Here is an 11804-nt window from a genome sequence, read left to right on the forward strand (position 1 = left end):
TTTATTGGACCTTTTCAAAAAAAAAAACTCCACACACTACGAAAAAAACGTGTAATTTTCGGTCAAATTTGATGCACATAACTGGAGCGTCAAATTAGACGTAAAGTTGTGTCAAATAAAACGCAAAATTACACGACCCAAAATTATTCAAGGTCATGTAAAATTACATTAAACGCATTTTGGTTGCAACGTAGTCCCATAGGAATTTTGAAATTCTTATAATTCTCAAACATCTCAAAAAAAATATTTTTGGCAAAAAATTTGACTGTACATTCTAATTTATCAAAAATTAAAAATATTTTTAAACGAGCTAAAACGAAAAAAACAGTTCTAAAAGGTTTTAAAAAGTTTATAAATTTAAGTTTTTTTTTTTAATTTTCTTTTCTTTCTGTTTTTTGGGCCGATTTTAAAGGGTGTGAATAAACTTTGTAACGACCATATTTGATCGAAAAAAAGACAACAGAAAACTAAACTTCCCATTTGCGTAAAAATGTAAAATTTTGTCCTTCGATTTAATAGTAAAAAAAAACATTTTGAATCAATAGTTTATCCACACTCTCCACGTCTGGGGTCTGTCTATAGAAAAGTGCTAAGAAAATATTCGAAAATTGGTATTGAGATTAATTTGGTGTAAGAGCAAAGCCATAGAGACCATTCGGAAAAAGGTATACAAAAAAACAATTGTTCAAATTAATGTTGAAACAGAAAAAAATATATTAACTTTATACTTCATTTCTTTACATAATAAAGGGTAATTCTCCGCCAACTCACACAGCAGTTGCCCCGACCCCTCTTCGATTTGCGTGAAACTTTGTCCTAAGGGGTAACTTTTGTCCCTGATCACGAATCCGAGGTCCGTTTTTTTGATATCTCGTGACGGAGGGGCGGTACGACCCCTTCCATTTTTGAACATGTGAAAAAAGAGGTGTTTTTCAATAATTTGCAGCCTGAAACGGTGATGAGATAGAAATTTGGTGTCAAAGGGACTTTTGTGTAAAATTAGACGCCCGATTTGATGGCGTACTCAGAATTCCGAATAAACGTATTTTTCATCGAAAAAAACACTAAAAAAGTTTTAAAAATTCTCCAGTTTTCCATTACTCGACTGTAAATTTTTTTGGAAATGTCATTTTATGGGAAATTTAATGTACTTTTCGAATCTACATTGTCCCAGAAGGGTCATTTTTTCATTTAGAACAAAATTTTTCATTTTAAAATTTCGTGTTTTTCCTAACTTTGCAGGGTTATTTTTTTAGAGTGTAACAATGTTCTACAAAGTTGTAGAACAGACAATTACAAAAATTTTGATATACAGACATAAGGGGTTTGCTTATAAACATCACGAGTTATCGCGATTTTACGAAAAAAAGTTTTGAATAAGTTGGTCGTCATCGATTCATGGTCACCCGCGACAGACACGGACGACGAAACAAAGTTAAACGTAAAAAGTAACTTTTTCAAAACTTTTTTTCGTAAAATCGCGATAACTCGTGATGTTTATAAGCAAATCCCTTATGTCTGTATTTCAAAATTTTTGTAATTGTCTGCTCTCCAACTTTGTTGAACATTGTTACACTCTAAAAAATAACCCTGCAAAGTTAGGAAAAACACGAAATTTTAAAATGAAAAATTTTGTTCTTAATGAAAAAATGACCCTTCTGGGACAATGTAGATTCGAAAAGTACATTAAATTTCCCATAAAATGACATGTTCCAAAATTTTTTACAGTCGAGTAACGGAAAATGGGAGAATTTTAAAAACTTTTTTAGTGTTTTTTTCGATGAAAAATACGTTTATTCGGAATTCTGAGTACGCCATCAAATCGGGCGTCTAATTTTACATAAAAGTCCCTTTGACACCAAATTTCTATCTCATCACCGTTTCAGGCTGCAAATTGTTGAAAAACACCTCTTTTTTCGCATGTTCAAAAATGGAAGTGGTCGTACCGCTCCTCCGTCACAAGATATCAAAAAACGGACCTCGGTTTCGTGATCAGGGACAAAAGTTACCCCTTAGGACAAAGTTTCACGCAAATCGAAGAGGGGTCGGGGCAACTTTTCCCGATTTCGTGTGAGTTGGTAGAGAATTACCCTATATTATTTTTTTATGTTTCGATGGATAAATAGTGCCAACATTTGAACAATACGGTATGATGGACGATAAGTGACTTAAGTGATTTTTGGAAAGTATTAAAATGCACCCCAAAATGCCTCCAAAAAGATTTTTGAGAGAAAGAATTTTTTTTTTGCAAACCTTATTCGAGTTAAGGTTAAAATTTTCAAAAATATCCATCTTTAAAAAACTATATATCACAACAAATCAATTTTGACAAACTTTACCCCCTTCGATTTTTTATTCATGTTTTGATATGTTTTAGTGACAAACCCCCGGAAACGTAAGGAAAATTCTGCACAATTTTTTTTTTGGACATTGTTGATCTCAACTTTGGTTACTGAGGTAAAGAATCAAAACAAGAAATGAATTTTGTTAAGTGCCACCCATTTGGTCGTTTTTTCCGATTTTTTGTGTTAAAAAAAACTCTTTTTCCTTACGTTTCCGGGGGTTTGTCACTAAAACATATCAAAATATGAATAACAAATCGAAGGGGGTAAAGTTTGTCAAAATTGATTTGTTGTGATAAAAAGGTAATAAAATGTTTTCCCCTGTATCTTTCCTCAATTTAGTCCTTATTATAACGTACAACTTTGCCGAAGACACGAAATCGATCAAAAATTTCCTTCTCATGATACAAATTTTCGAATATTAGCATAGCACTTTTCTATGGAAAACTCCCAAATTAGTATGAACCCGAGCAGACGGAAATAACTTGGGATGGTTAGTTGTTGATATTGTGAGAAGATCGAAATATGTTATTGGGATGATCGGATTAGTTGTTAAAATAACAAAAATCAATAACAAAGATTTGTTCGAAGAATAACTAAAACTGTTATTATATTGTTATTGCAATAACAAACCAATAACACAGAAGGAATCATGAAGGAATAACTAGAAGTCTCCATTACAAAAAAAGTTATTGTTTTGGTTTATTTGTAATTTGCAAATAAACCTGCAGTTGCCATAACTCCTCTGTACTAGTCAGGGCTGCAGAGTCGGGTACCTCCAAGCGACTTTGAATCCATACTTTGAAGATAACTCCGACTCTGGATGCAGGATATGACGTCGACGACGAATTCAGCTTTCTAAAAATACTCGACTTCACAGATTCTGACTTCAAGTAAAAGTTGCTGAAAATTTGCTGAATCCGATGCAGCAAACTTCAACTTCAACGTCAGCTCCGACTTCCTGGCTCTGTGAAAATAATAACAGTTTTTGCTATTCACACATCAAAAATTCTCAATAAATAAATCAATTCCGTTAGGGAATATAACAAAATTAAAAAAAAATAACTCTCGAAAGTTAATTTTATCGGATTAATTTTAGCTTGAAACCCCATTTTATGGTGAAATAAATGACCCCGATAAAATTGGTCAAAATTATTTCATAGTTCTAGCCAATTTTAGTAAAATCGCTTAGGGGGTATATCAAATAATTAAAAAAATCAACTTTCAAAATTTCAACTTTTTAGAATAATTTTAGCTTAAGGACCCCATTTCATGGCCAAAATAATGACCCCGACGAAATTGCTCAAAATTACCCCATAGTTCTAGCCAATTTTAGCAAAGTCCCTTAGGGGGTATATCAAATAATTTAAAAAATCAACTTTCAAAATTTCAACTTTTTAGAATAATTTTAGCTTAAGGACCCCATTTCATGGCCAAAATATTGACACTGACGAAATTGGTCAAAATTATCCCATAGTTCTAACCATTTTAAACAAAGTCCTTAAGGCGGTATATCAAATAATTAAAAAAAATCAACTTTCAAAATTTCAACTTTTCAGAATAATTTTAGCTTAAGGACCCCATTTCATGGCCAAAATAATGACCCCGACGAAATTGGTCAAAATTATCCCAAAGATAGGGATCATAGTTCTAGCCAATTTTAGCAAAGTCAAATAATATATCAAAGTCAAATAGTATATCAAATAATTAAAAAAATCAACTTTCAAAATTTCAACTTTTTAGAATAATTTTAGCTTAAGGACCCCATTTCATGGCCAAAATAATGACCCCGACGAAATTGCTCAAAATTACCCCATAGTTCTAGCCAATTTTAGCAAAGTCCCTTAGGGGGTATATCAAATAATTTAAAAAATCAACTTTCAAAATTTCAACTTTTTAGAATAATTTTAGCTTAAGGACCCCATTTCATGGCCAAAATATTGACACTGACGAAATTGGTCAAAATTATCCCATAGTTCTAACCATTTTAAACAAAGTCCTTAAGGCGGTATATCAAATAATTAAAAAAAATCAACTTTCAAAATTTCAACTTTTCAGAATAATTTTAGCTTAAGGACCCCATTTCATGGCCAAAATAATGACCCCGACGAAATTGGTCAAAATTATCCCAAAGATAGGGATCATAGTTCTAGCCAATTTTAGCAAAGTCAAATAATATATCAAAGTCAAATAGTATATCAAATAATTAAAAAAATCAACTTTCAAAATTTCAACTATTTAGAATAATTTTAGCTTAAGGACCCCATTTCATGGCCAAAATAATGACCCCGACGAAATTGGTCAAAATTATCCCAAAGATAGGGATCATAGTTCTAGCCAATTTTAGCAAAGTCAAATAATATATCAAAGTCAAATAGTATATCAAATAATTAAAAAAATCAACTTTCAAAATTTCAACTATTTAGAATAATTTTAGCTTAAGGACCCCATTTCATGGCCAAAATAATGACCCCGACGAAAGCAGACAAAATTATCCCAAAGATCTAAACTTATTTAACAAAAGAAAAAAATAATAACAGATTGTGTTATGGACACTTAGAAACTTTTCCATTTGTGCGATTTATGGTAATTTTATTTCTAAGTCAGTATACCGAACGAATATCAAATTTTGTTATTAGGAGAGTTTTTGAAATGTATAACATTTCCTCTTATTAGCGTGTTATTAAACATTTTCAATATAATATCACTTCAATTCCAAATTTTGTTATTTTATCAGAAACCGTTATTATTTTTCTTCTTGAAGTTGAACTTCAGGATAAAATAATAACACTCTTTGTTATTTTAACAGGATTTGTTATTGAAATATTATTAATTTTGTTATTACCGGGGAAGACTTGTATGGAAAAATCATTGATGGAAAAAATGGCGTAGTTGGACCTAAGGAATCGTTGGGACAAGGTTTCTTCCAAATAAAAAAAAATACGAATAAAGTCGATATACGGACACGTAGAGATTTGCTCAGTAGAAAGGATCATACAACTAAAGTGCCTTTCAGAGGTTTGAAACAAAAACAGTTGTTCCTTTCTACGTACATTTTATACATTTCAATTAAAACATAGAAAAATGCAATGAAAAGACGAGTAGTGAAAATACATTTAAATAAAAATCATTTGCAAAAAAACAGAATTTCAACATAACTTTTCGCATTTCCCTCCCCAGAAGGTTCAGTGATTCAGCGCAACCGGTCAACAGTACTGGAAACTTTATCAAAATACGCAAATCAGCTCATTAAGTCGATAATTTAACTACCGACCACGCTAGAAACGAAACACCAAAAACCAATGTTTAATGCATATGCGAAACAAAAGTTCCGACATCATTAAACAAACGTTGCAACAATATGTTTAACTCTGGCACCCTGGCAAGGTTTGTTGGTTATTTTATCCTGAACCACAATCTGCGCGCGCGAATAAATTCGGACGAATATCCTGCGAGCAGTGGGCAGCAGCGGTTTCTTTTGTATTGATGTGTGGCTTTTTGGGGCGAATGGAATGAAAACAACATGTTTTAAAAACTGAAAAAAAAGCTTCGGTTTGGGCGTTGGAAATGCAAAAATTTAGCGAAAATCAACCACCGTGATGAAAATTACTATCGTCCTTTGTTGCCCACTGTCCGGCTTTCCACCCTCGATTTGGGAACAGTGAAAACTACTGACGACTTTTTTTTATTTATGTTTTAAACATAATTCTCATAATAATAGTGAAATTTCTCACAGTGTCCTGATGGTCCGCCCTGGAAGGCAACTGAGTGCAACGAACTAGCACTGGAAAAACTGACCGTTGGGTAGTAAATATGTTGCCAACTTGTGTGAAGTTTGGCCGAAGTTGGTTCGGTGTGGCCTGGGCAAAATGGGCGAGGATAATGGTGAGTTGTATTATGTTTTCGGTTGCTGGTAAGAGCCTCCAGTAGCAGCAGCAGCAGCAGCTTGTTTGCATAAGGATCTGTTTATGTACACTCTCATTATTGGTATCATAAATATTGGAAAGTGTAATGCAGTGGAAGCATCTGGATTCTGTGACCAGATGGATTGTATTTTGCATGATTTTGTAGAAAATTGGATTAAAATGAAAGATATCACATGTTGACCCTACAGCCCCTAAGCGTTGTCTTCAAGAAATTTTCAGTTATTTTTTTTATATTTTTTAATTATATAGCGAACCAACCAAACAAAACGTGTTTGTCATTGTTTACATTGCATGCTCTTTGTTATTGTTAATTCAATGTCAAAAATTAAAACGCAATTTTCTAGAAAGGTCAAGATTATTGTTGGTGAATTTTCACGATTTCGCGGATAGCGTGGAATTCGTGAAATTGTAAGATTTCCGAGAAATCCCGTGAAATTTATTAATTTTCCCAATTCAATTCTTAAGAATAATAACATAATCTATATTTCATTCATAAAATACTTTTTAAGTAAATTTTATTAGTTTTCAATTTGAAAATGTGATATGACCCATTTGGAAAATTGTTAGCAAAACCTACATTAACAAAAAATTGATAGAATATTTACTAAGAAGTGAATGCTGCAAAAACATAAATGATGTTAACAAACATCAGTCAAAGAAAGAAAAAATATTCTTGCATTTTTTTTATAAACTCTGTCTTTTTCAACCGAAACTTGTTAAATTTGATTGAACAAGAATATTGTGATATTTTTATAAAGATTGCAGAGATTTTTTTTAATATAATTGATTTTTTTAAGAAATCGATTAAAAGATAACATTCTTGTAAAAATAACATTCAGTGAAAAAAGTCGTCTTTTCCTTTTCCTCCGGCCAATGATTTAACGAAGGAGCAAAAAAAAATAGATTGAAAAATTGAAATACATCAGAATAAAGAAAAATATTGAGAAAATAGATTCATCAGCCGTAATAAAAATAAATCATTATTTAATTTGAGATTTGAAACATACAATTTTAAAAGAAATTTTAAGAGTCATGCTAGGTTTATTCAACATTAAATTAATATTTATTAGTTATTTTTTTATTCTATTTAGTTTTTTTTTATCCTTAAAGTCACCTGTTTAATTTTCACGATACAGACGTGCCTCGGTTTAGCACCGCATATGGGGGATGCAAAACCGAGGCGTGCATAACCGAGGCACAGAGCTTATGGGATTTTGGCTATATGGGAGACATTGGCTTTAATCGTACGAAAAATCATGCAAACATCAAAAATTATAGTGTTTTGGAATCGGGATGATGTCAGCTATCCATTAAAATTATTATTTCATGAAAGTTTTCACAAAAATACGTATTTTTCCTGTATTTCGAAAATGCATATTTTTTTCCTAAAGAAACCAACAATATATTGTAATTGCAATATGGGTATCAAATGATCAGAGTTTTTTCATACATTTTGGATGTAACAATAACATTTTTAGAAAATACTCAAAATTTTCACAAAACTACGTATTTTCGAAAAAAATACTCAAAATTTCAATTTTTACAATATGGATATCAAACGATCGGAATTTTTTCATACATTTCGAATGTAATAACAACATTTTTAGAAAATACTGAAAATTTTCACAAAACTACGGATTTTCGAAAAAATACTCAAAATTTCCATTTTTACAATATGTGTATCAAACGATCGGAATTTTTTCATACATTTCAAATGTAATAACAACATTTTTAGAAAATACTCAAAATTTTCACAAAACTACGTATTTTTAAAAAATACTCAAACTTCAATTTTACAATATGGGTATCAAACGATCGGGATTTTTCATACATTTCGAATGTAATAACAACATTTTTAGAAAATACTCAAAATTTTCACAAAACTACGTATTTTCGAAAAAATACTCAAAATTTCGATGTTTGCAATAATGGGTATCAAACGATCGGGATTTTTTCATACGTTTCGAATGTAATAACAACATTTTAAAAAAAAACTCAAAATTTTCACAAAACTACGAATTTTTGAAAAAAAGTACTCAAAATTTCCGGTTTTACAATGTGGGTATCAAACAATCGGGATTTTTTCATACATTTCGAATGTAAAAACAACATTTTTAGAAAATACTAAAAAATTTCACAAAACTAAAAAACGAAAAAATACTTAAAATTTCCGAAATTTGGGGTATTTTTTTAAAAAAAACGTAGTTTTGTGAAAATTTGGATATATTCACAAATTTGTGTTAAAACTTTTGAAATGTATAAAAAAATCCCGAACATTTGATACCTCTTGTGAAAACCAGAAATTTTGAGTATTTTTTTTTCAAAAATATGTAGTTTTGTGAAAACTTTGAGTATTTTAATTTTTTTACTTTCGAAATGTATGAAAAAATCCCGATTGTTTGATACCCATATTGCAAATATTGAAATTTCGAGTATTTTTTTTTGAAAATACGTAGTTTTGTGAAAATTTTGAGTATTTTCTAAAATGTTGTTATTACATTCGAAATGTATGAAAAATCCCGATCGTTTGATACCCATATTGTAAATATTGAAATTTTTAGTATTTTTTTGAAAATACGTAGTTTTGTGAAAATTATGAGTATTTAAAAAAATGCTGTTATTAAATTCGAATTGTATGAAAAAATCAAGATCGTTTGATACCCACATTGTAAAAACGGAAATTTTGAGTACTTTTTTTCAAAAATTCGTAGTTTTGTGAAAATTTTGAGTATTTTCTAAAAATGTTGTTATTACATTCGAAATGTATGAAAAAATCTCGATCGTTTGATACCCATATTGTAAAAATTAAAATTTTGAGTATTTTTTCGAAAATACGTAGTTTTGTGATAAATTTCAGTATTTTCTAAAAATGTTGCTTTTACATTCGAAATGTATGAAAATATCTCGATCGTTTGATATCCATATTGTAAAAATTGAAATTTTGAGTATTTTTTCGAAAATACGTAGTTTTGTGAAAGTTTTGAGTATTTTCTAAAAATGTTATTGTTACATCCAAAATGTATGAAAAAAAACCTGATCATTTGATACCCATATTGCAATATCAATATATTTTTGGTTTCTTTAGAGAAAAAATATGCATTTTCAAAATACAGGAAAAATACGTATTTTGGTAAAAAATTTCATGAAATTATAATTTTAATGGATAGCTGATATCATCCCGATTCCAAAACACTATAATTTTTTATGTTTGCATGAATATTCATAGAATTATAGCCAATGTCTCCCATACAGCCAAAATCCCATAAGCTCTGTGCTTCAGTTAAGCACTGGGCCGTGCTTAACCGAGGCAGCTGAACGGTGCAAAACCGAGGCGTGCAAAACCGAGGCATGACTGTATTTTATTATTTGGGTGAATGGCTCCCGTGGAAATTAAAAAAAGTTTGTTTTCTGTTCGGATTTTGAATAACATTTTGAAAATTTCATTGCGGATTGAATTATTTTTGTCTATTGATTTTAAATTAAGTATTTGAATAATGAGATGAAAACTCTAAAAATATTTTCAATGGGGCAAAATGTCGCAAAAAAGTTTTGTTAGATTGTTTTGTTGAATTTGGCTTTAATATGAAATTTAATAAAATGTAAAGGATAAAATAGTAGCAAATCAGCGAAAATTGTTCAGCTATATTTGTTGAACTTTAAAAAAGCAGCTCAATAAATTACAATACGCATGCCCTACCTTTTAGTTTCAAAAAACAGATAGAGCCCATCCATAAATCAAGTGGATTTTTTTTAATTACTAAAAGTTTTTTTGTAGTGTCACGTTGAACGTTAAACGTTGAAAATTTAGATTTTTTGAGTTTATTGAAATAATTTATAATGAAGCATAATAAGTAGTTTCGGTAAGTTTAACATAAGATTTTGATAGTTATTTTTATATTTTTCACGTTCCGCGAAATTTTCGTGAAATTTGGTGTTTTTAAATAAAGGTCTCCCGTGAAATTTGCAATTTTTGAGCGTGAAAAATCATTAAGCCTAGTCAAGATATTTAAAACATAACATTTAAGAAGATTTAAAACAAAACATTATAATCTAAAAATACTTGTTTTGGTCATTGCTTTGCACATGAAACTTGCCCAACATTTTTAGATGACTGTCAACAAATTTAGCAAAATTATAATAACATAACGTTGTTAAAAATGTCTTAAACGAAAAAAGGTTATTGCAGATCAGGAAAGTTCAATTTATGTAGTTTATGCAAGCTACAAGTTACAAAAAAATATAAAAATTTAAATAACAAGCCATAGTCTCAACATTTGAAAGCAAAAAGTGTTTTAGAATGAATTTTACACTAGTTCAAGGGTTTTGCAATCATTTGTCTTCGAATAAAGTAAGATTTGACGAAAACCAATATTTCAACGAAAAGAAACGATCGATAATTATCAAAAATTCAAACGATTTTTAAATCAACCCGAACATGCTATAAATGATTCTAAACGCAAGGGAATGCATTTTAAATCGATTCCAGCTGATGGCACTTAAATTTCCAAATTTTGATGTTTAACGAAAAAAAAATTGCCTCTTGATTTTTCGGGCTAATTTTGACAGGGGCTAATTTTGGAGGAGCTACAAAAACTTTAAATAATATTTGTATTAGCCTAACTAATCATAAAGACTTGAAATAATGCTTTAAATAACCCAAAACCCCCGTTTTCCACTTTTGGAGCAGGAGGTCTTTTTTTTGGCAACCTACTCGACACATACAACCCAAAGGAAAGATTTTCTTACAATTTCATATGCATACAAATACTAACTTCGTTAACCAAGTTATTTCATTTGGAACAGAGAGTTAATAGTTTGTGTACCTCTAAATAAGAATTAGAAAACCGACAGATTCTTTTTAACTTTTCATCACAAAGAAATAAAGTTTGAGTCATACAAATCATGACTTTGAAAGATCTCATTCTGAGTCACATTTCCAACTCTTGAGAAATCCTCACTCTACCAAACCTACAATAACCTCATTTTCCCCGTGAATCATCCTTCCCTATTATGCCCAATTGACAGTGCACTGACAGTAGCTCAATGTGTGCTGTACCTCACCCAACATCACCCATGTTGTACAGAATCACCCCACCCACCCACTCTGTCCACACTTGAATTTGGTTTCAGTGAACTCTCTCTCTACTATGCCACTTTCACCGGTGGAAACAGCCAACAACAAGGAAAAAATCTCGCAAAAAAAGAAGCAAGTACCCTCAATTTTAAAAGGAGAGTCATCCTTTTAGCTACTTGTTCGTTCGCGTGCATATTTTCCCCCAAACTGGCTCTTTCTCTCAAGATTTGTTGCCAACATTCCTTCCGCTCATTGTGTGTGTGTAAAAAGAGCCAAGTTCATCGTTCTGAGCACTACCACTGCCGATGCTGGCCATTATTGTTCGTTGTTCCTTGCTGCATCCTTCCAAACATTTTCGTACAACGAAATGAAAACGCACGCACGGAGCTGGATTCTGCACACACGCACATTCAAACACCCCAAAAAGGACGACGAACGGGGACAAAGAAGCAACAAGGATTC

The sequence above is a fragment of the Culex quinquefasciatus genome, chromosome 3 (assembly GCF_015732765.1).
Source record: "Culex quinquefasciatus strain JHB chromosome 3, VPISU_Cqui_1.0_pri_paternal, whole genome shotgun sequence".
Classification (NCBI taxonomy): domain Eukaryota; kingdom Metazoa; phylum Arthropoda; class Insecta; order Diptera; family Culicidae; genus Culex; species Culex quinquefasciatus.